The sequence below is a fragment of the Vanellus vanellus genome, assembly GCF_965231255.1.
Source record: "Vanellus vanellus genome assembly, chromosome: 5".
NCBI lineage: Eukaryota > Metazoa > Chordata > Aves > Charadriiformes > Charadriidae > Vanellus > Vanellus vanellus.
The window spans coordinates 23645625-23653730 of record NC_138910.1 but is presented as its reverse complement, the minus strand read 5'-3'; positions in this window follow the sequence as shown (position 1 = coordinate 23653730).

Here is an 8106-nt window from a genome sequence, read left to right as displayed (position 1 = left end):
AACAAAACAGAATTGCAAAAGACACAACAGGCAGTGGTAGCCAAAAATATAACTTGATAGGTTAGACCAGTTTGGTCAAATCTTGTATTCAATCAGTTTCTCCTTTGCTGTAGAACTTTCAGCTAGCTCTAAAGCCTGTCAGCTGTTGTAGGAAGATATGCCCAAACATATATTCAACACTGCTTTCCTGGTATTTGATTAGCTTACTTTTGAAATATATATAGTGTCAAAATACACATGAATTAGAAATTCATTAACTGATTGAGAGAAAAAAAATACATTTCACTCTAGCTAGTCTTTGAGCTGTCTGATATCTCACGCTCAAATTGAGGCTTAAAAAAGGAAAGGAAACAGTTTTACGGAACTTAAAATAGTTTCAGTAAAGGATCTGCCAATTCAAACGCAGTACTTACTAAAGTGTTGGAAACATCTACATAGAAACATGAAGACCAAGCCAGATTGGAGTGGGATGCAAATATATTTCTTCATTATTCTTTCTAAGCTCCTAAAATTAGATGTTGGGCTCTGACAGCTTAAGGAAAAACTTGACTTGAGTATCACTTGTATAACGATGTTTAGCTTTAATTTACACAGATTTGGGATGACCTGCTCTCAGGATTTAAGTGGTTACTCATTCTAGTGACAATGGTAACTAGAACACCAATATTGTTAAGTTTCACAAGTCACAGCATCTAGGAGAAGTGAAGATCTAAGCCCTGAATCTTTTGATGAATGCAGTCATGCATGAACTTCCAAGGATACCAGATTATCATTAGCTCATGGGGCAAGCAGGTCATCTCAATATTATGTTCATAAAAATTTTACTAAGTTTCCTGCAGATTGCTTAAATGAAGTTAATCTTTCTATTCTTTCCTTGCAAACCAGCATATAATAAAACCTCCTTATGCACAAAAATTATCATGTGGCTTAAACAGCATAATATTTATACATGATCATTTTTGGGGTATTTTTACCTGTTAAAAATATCTTTTACTCTGCATGTCTGGAATCCTTTATTCATAGTCTTTTAAACAATCAAATAATCTCTGTTATATTTTCAAAAATTTAGTGTGTAGCTGAAGAGTGTCATAAAACCTTCAGATTTATGTTAAAATGTTATGGATCGCAAAGCATCGTTTTCATAGTGCTTGTCAGTTCCATACAGGGAATCGCAAAATTATTACATGTAATTCCTCAAAAAGGATTCATAGGCCTCAAAATGTGTCCATTATTTCCAGTTATATGATCTGGTCTAATAAAATGTCTTTAGTCTCCATAAAGCCTACAAACTAACATAAAATAAGTACTTATTTTAGTCTACCTTCTATGAACCTAAATCTCCAAATTGCAAAATACTTCCATATCCCACTGATCTCCACAATCTCTGATTACATCCAGTCACCCCGGCAGTCCCATATAGGATTTTACTTATGCCTAAAACTATATATCTCAGAAAACCTTCATGAATTTCTATAGCTTAAACTAGTGTGCCCTGTTAAAGCAGCCGATAACAAGACCAAACACAGAATTGTATTGAACTGAAAAATGTAGCCCGGTTTTGCCAGCTAACTGTGAACAAATTGTTTTTAAAATAGAATTGAAGAAACGTGAGAGCTTACTGAGTGTTAAATAAACCAAACCTGAACGAACTGCAAAATAAATTGTTAGACAAAGTGAAATGTACTTTATGGAACATCTGTAGTGCAGAAGAGATTTCAGAGTAGTAACTCCTGCCTATATTTCTCCTTGTTTTCCGTTCTTCCATCTCTTCTTGCCCCACTTGATACATCTGTCAGATCGGTACGGAATCAGAAGCAATCTTTAGCACAGCTACAGTGTCTGAGGGGATTGCAGGTTTACATGGGGGTGAGAACTCAACATGATACAGCTGAATTACGCATTTGATAATCTGTTTGGAACATAAAGCCCCATAGGCATAAAAATGAAACTAGCCTATATGGGGCTTTCGTGTCACGTGGATCAATGGACACCTGCTTTTGTTAACCATTACTGTGGACAGGTGCCACAGCACTTCGTAACCTCTATTCTTTCCCAGAGCCTCCATCTCCTAGAGCATGGGGATTTGTTTCCAGTACAGCACCAACTCTGTCAGTGTGGTGCTCCCTTCTAGCAGTGCTGTCGGGATATCACCTAATGCGCACTTCTTTCTTTGGGTTGCTGCGTTGTCGGGTGTAGGAGGAGTAGGATGGCTGTGACTTCAGACCTGGAAAAACCCACAGAGCAGACAGGCAAAATAAGGCCTACAAAGCAAAGATTCATGGATTATTTTGAAGAGGCAGCAGTGGAGTCCTGCCTGTATTGTGCCTGCGGTACGTGGCTACTTGGCAACTTCTGTCATTGTTGCTGTACCATTCATACATTTTGAGAGCAGCAGCCTAGACATAAATGTACATGCAAGTTTATCTAAGCAACACACCATGTCACCATAGGTCATTATGTTGTGCTTTTGATGTAACTTCCAAATAAAGGAAGTGGTTTTAATTTCCAGTGACCAGTAACTGACTTGTCAGAGCTGTAGTTAGAATGAGGATAGAGTCTCTTTTACCAGCTACAACTTTATCTCTGTTTTTCCATGCTGGACAAGTCATTGAAGATCCAAACCTTAGAACAGGACATTCCAGACTAGTTACAATGTCCCTCAAAGCACTTGGATGAGTTTTTCAGAAGCCTGATGGCTGTTCATCTGGTAAACAAACAAAACTGCTGAGATAGTCCAGCCAGGTTTGTCCTGGCAGCTAATTTAACTGACTCTTGTGGAAGCTTTAGAAATATCCTCTCAGCAGTTATCTTACCAGGAGTAATACTGACAAATGAGTTTAAGTAATTAGTGTTTGAATGGCATTAACAAACCAGAACGATCCTTTTACTCTTTTTAGCACCGAGTTCCATGTCTAAGAAGCAGAACAATTTGACTTTTGCTATGGAGGGTGTCACTAATTTATCTTTGCAAAAATGGCAACTATTGAATGGGACCCTTCCTAGAAATAGTCCTTACTTACTCTCCATCCTGGAGAGAGCTTTCACTGAGATAGAATAAGGTAGGTAGTGCAGCTTTTGTCCAAAATTCTATACTGGTTATAGGCCAGTCATTATTACCTGTGCAACGAAAGTCGTTATTGTGCTTCAATCCACGGACATTTTGCTTGTGTGAGTTGTAAAATATTTTTCTAACAATTTAAAGTCTTCTGTAACAATTTTTGAAAATTGTGGAACCGTGGGGCAGTAGTTGGAACTGCCAAAGGAAGATTATAAAATGTCACTGCTTGCACTTTTTATTCGGCTTGTGCCTTCTCATTTTCTTCCCCATTGCTCAGCAACCTTCTCAGTGAATATGTACTCAGTGACAAGAGAAAGACAGGATGTGCCCTCTTTGTATGCTCAAAGCAGATTTTATCAAAGAAGCTAGTTCTTCCTGTCTTTTTCAGTCCCTAGGGACTGACTGGGCCATTCCTCCTGCATGTATCAAATACAAATAAAGATAAGGGTAGCACTTCTGGGATCCCGTTTTTGCTTCTCTGTTCAGATAGCTGATCGTTGAGACATCATGGTGAAGTGGAGGAAAAAAGAAAGAAAGGGACTTTGTTGCAGTAGAAATACTGGGAGTGTGCTGCTTTGGTTCCCAAAACAAATGTTTATAAGACAGTTACAAAATCAAGCCAGCTTCCAGACAGTAGGAAGAAGAGGCAGTGGCATTATAAAAGGCTAAAATAGGAAGAGCGTGGTGCCAAGAATCAGGAGTTTCCTAGATCTCTGCCCCAGAGCGTGGAAATGTGCCACAACTGTGCTGCACATTGCGTGTTAGAGGCAGGCAACACACGTACATATCCAAAGTTGAGGCTAACTGCAGATCCAGAAGATAATCAGGAAAACTGCCAAAGTATGAGTCTGAATGTGGAGCGTCCAAGTAAACATGTTAACAGCATAATTTTCCCATCTGGCTTCTGGCAAGCAGCTGTTACTGGGGACTGGCTGGTGAGCCTGCGATCCTATGGATCACATGGACTGCATTGCTGCTTCTGCAGTGTCTCAAGTAAGCCAGAGCTCTTGAGCCACTCTGCAGAGAAATTCCAGTGAATTTTTTCTTCCCCTTCTGTGGTTCCTTTATCTCTTCCAGAGAAGAATGTGCACTTATTCTTCCCTAAAAATATAATATTCCTAAGAACACAATATTAATTCCCCACTCAGGCAGGAATAAGGAATTTGCACTCCCCATTTACTAGAAGTTGTTACTAAAAAAGTTTTTTTTAAAAAAAAAAAAGTTGTTAAGCTACACCAATCAAAGCAGTTCTTACAATGGTATCATTGTAACTCTTCACTCTGCTGGGATAGCTAGTTCCTTTTATCCTATAAAAAGACCCTATTTTTGCAGTTCAAAAATTACCCAAAGCAAGCAGTTTGACTATTTTAAATGTATTTAATCTATAAACATTAGAATGAGTTGACAGAAAAATTCTTTTCCAACTCCTGAAGGTTATTTTGGTCATCATTTTATAACTTCAGTAAAGCAGAAATAAATACTAAAGTTGTAGTTGTGTAAATGCCAAGCCTAGCAACCAGAGAGCTTCAAGTGGTCCTCTCTGAAAATCTAAGGTTGTGAAATAGCTGCAAAACAAAGATGTTCCCTTAAATACCTCTAACATTGATTTTAAATACTGGAATACTTGTCTCCTTCTTTTGGTACTCATAACCTAAACATCAGTCTGCGTATCAGGAGGGGCACCTGGAATTTGTGTTGAAAAACTTTCTTCAACTATGAATAGGGTTAGCTGACAATTTCTATACTATTCATCCATTCTTCAAAAGTAACATTTTTGCAGGAAGTGTCTGAATTCTTTGTTTTAGCAGGGACTAATTAAATGTCTCCATTTCATGGTGATAAAGAAAAGGTTCAGAAAAGGTTCAGATATGCCATGCAATTATTACTAGTGAGGCATTGCTACATACCTATCAGATCAATTCACACATCTTCCAGAAAAGAAGCTTTTTAAAGGCTCTGTACTGGTGACTGTGGCAATACTTGGCAGTTATGAAAGAACTCCGTTGCTGTTCTATAAATTGTTCTGTGGTTCAGCCTTAGAAAACCATGTTTTGCTACTTCTTCCCCTTTTTCACTCATATCATGTAGGTTTTGTACATTCTGGCAACGGCAGAAAACTTGTATCGAACAACCTTAAGTGAAAACCAACAGGAATCCACCAGTGCATGACCTTTTTACTTACTAGACCAACATTTTCCCGTTTGCAGACAGAGTGCCCAGAGACTTTGCTTTAAGCAGCTAACAGCAGTTCCTCACAACTGTTCTTTAAGAAAACACTCAGTCTACATGCCACCCTATATGGGTGTCCATTCTAGCAGGTGTTCCTAATAGTGATCTTATCATAACTGGGAAGGAAACTAACTTGTTTATTAGCTGTTCCATTGTGTGGGATAGCTGTCACAGTTCCATAAGGAAAAAAGTTTCTTGCTGGTGAGTTTTTGGCAGTCTTCAGCTACTGTTAAGTAATATAAATGGTATTTTTCTCAATAACAAGAGGAAAATAAAAGACAAAATGAGGCTAAAATGAGCAAGAAACTGTGCTCTTAAAGTAACGGGACATATCCAGAAAAAAGGAATGAAGAACCATTTCTCCACACTGAAAACGCAGAAAGTTTGGGTAGAGTTACCTAATTGAGAAGGTTGGCATAAGTGGCTAAGATCCCTTCAATTCTATGTTTGAAATATGCATTTGAGAATCTTTACTCATGTTAAGAGTTCATATATACATTTCCATTTGTGTATATATGTATATACATACATATTCTTTTCTTCCTTGAGCATCTAGTGCTAGTGAAAATAATGGAAGCATGAGCTTTTCAGCTTCAATCTTTTGAAGTATGCACTTGGTGCAGCTACTTGAGACTGCGTTTGATCTCATTACTTGAGGCTTTATGTGTAGACTCTGGAATGCATGGCATGAGTGGTAAGCACCCTCTGAAATACACAGGACGTACGGGAACTCAGAATTTCACACTAATAGTTCCTTAGTCCGATTTTTGTAACACAAAACACTCAGTAAATGGGTTTCCTGATCATAAAGCAGTTAGCTACTGCCTATGAAAAGTGAAAAATATTTTTGTCTTCTGCCCTCGGTCCTGAGGGAACTGGTGAATGAAGTTGCTAAGCTGCTATGCATCATATTTGAGAATATGTGGCAGTCAGGTGAAGTTCCCACTGACTGGGAAAGGGCAGACATAACCCACATTTTCAAAAAGGGAAAAAAGGAAGACCCTGGGAACTACAGGCCAGTCAGTCTCACCTCTGTGCCTGGCAAGATCATGGAGCAGATCCTCCTGGAAACTCTGCTAAGGCACATGGAAAATAAGGAGGTGATTAGTGAGAGCCAGCATGGCTTCAATAAGGGCGAATCGTGCCTGACAATTTTGGTGGCCTTCTACAACAGTGTTACAGTGTTGGTGGATAAGAGAAAAGCAGCTGACATAATCTGCCTGGACTTCTGCAAAGCATTTGACATTGTCCTGCACGACATCCTGGTCTCTAAATGGGAAAAACATGGATTTGACAGATGGACCACTTGGTGGATAAGGAATTGGCTAGATGGCTGCACTCAAAGAGTTGCGGTCAATGGCTCAATGTCCAAGTGGAAACCAGTGATGAGTGGTGTTCCTCAGGGGTCGGTACTAGGACTGGTGCTGTTTAACGTCTTTGTTGGACAGTGTGAGTGAATGCACCGTCAGCAAGTTTGCTGAACAACACCAAGCTGTGTGGTGTCGTTGATGTGCTGGAGGGAAGGGATGCCATTCGGAGGGACCTTGACAGGCTTGGAGGTGGGCCCATGCCAACCTCATGCAGTTCAACCGGGCCAAGTGCAGGGTCCTGCATGTGCATCGGGGCAATCCCAAGCACAAATACAGGCTGGGTGGAGAATGGGATGAGAGCAGTCCCGAGAAGAAGGACTTGGGGGTGTTGGTTGATGAGAAGCTCAACATGACCTGGCAATGTGCACTCACAGCCCAGAAAGCCAACTGCATCCTGGACTGCATCAAAAGAAGCATGGCCAGCAGGTGGAGGGAGGTGATTCTGCCCCTCTACTCTGCTCTGTTGAGACCCTACCTGGAGTACCGCAACCAGCTCTGGAGCTCCCAACATAATAATGATCTGGACCTGTTGGAGTGAGTCCAGAGGAGGGCCATGAAGATGATGAGAGGGTTGGAGCACCTCTCCTATGAAAGACAGGCTGAGAGAGTTGGGATTGTTCAGCCTGGAGAAGAGAAGGCTCCATAGAGACCTTATAGCAGCCTTCCAGTACCTAACGGGGGCCTACAGGAGAGCTGGGGAGGGATTTTTTACAGGGGCATGCAGTGATAGGATGAGGAGTAATGGCTTTAAACTGGAAGAAGGTAGATTTAGATTAGATATTAGGAAGAAATTTTTCACTTTGAGAGTGGTAAGGCACTGGAACAGGTTGCCCAGAGAGGTTGTTGAGGCCCCATCCCTGGAGGTGTTCAAGGCCAGGCTGGACGTGGCCTTGGGCAACCTGGTCTAGTGGGAGGTGTCCCTCCCTATGGCAGGAGGGTTGGACCTGTTGACTTTTAAGCTCCCTTCCAACTCTAACTGTTCTATGGTTCTATGATTTTATTAATCTTAATTTCTAAATTTATAAATGGGAAATAAACTACATTTCAGGAAGTTATTTCTGTTTTTTTCAAAGCAATTTTCCTTCTCTTTTCTTGTACTGTCACACTTTGTTGCTTGCAGAGATAATTACGTTGGGCATATACACAAGAATATTTTTTCCTCTGTAATGGAAACCACATGAGTATCCTCAGAATTTTGCCACTTTACAAATAGTGTCATTCTTTAGCATACTGAATTATTGAGATTGTGTAAGAGATTTCCAAGTACGTAATTTACATTATGGAAAAGAGAAAGGTAAGTGGTCTAGAATCATCATAAATGGACATCAAACTGTAGGTCTACAGGTCAGATCTAATGCATTTATTCAAATCTCATATGAATTTGATACTGCACAATGGTACAGCCCTGACAGCAACAGTTACCAAAAAAATGCTTACATACAAAACGTC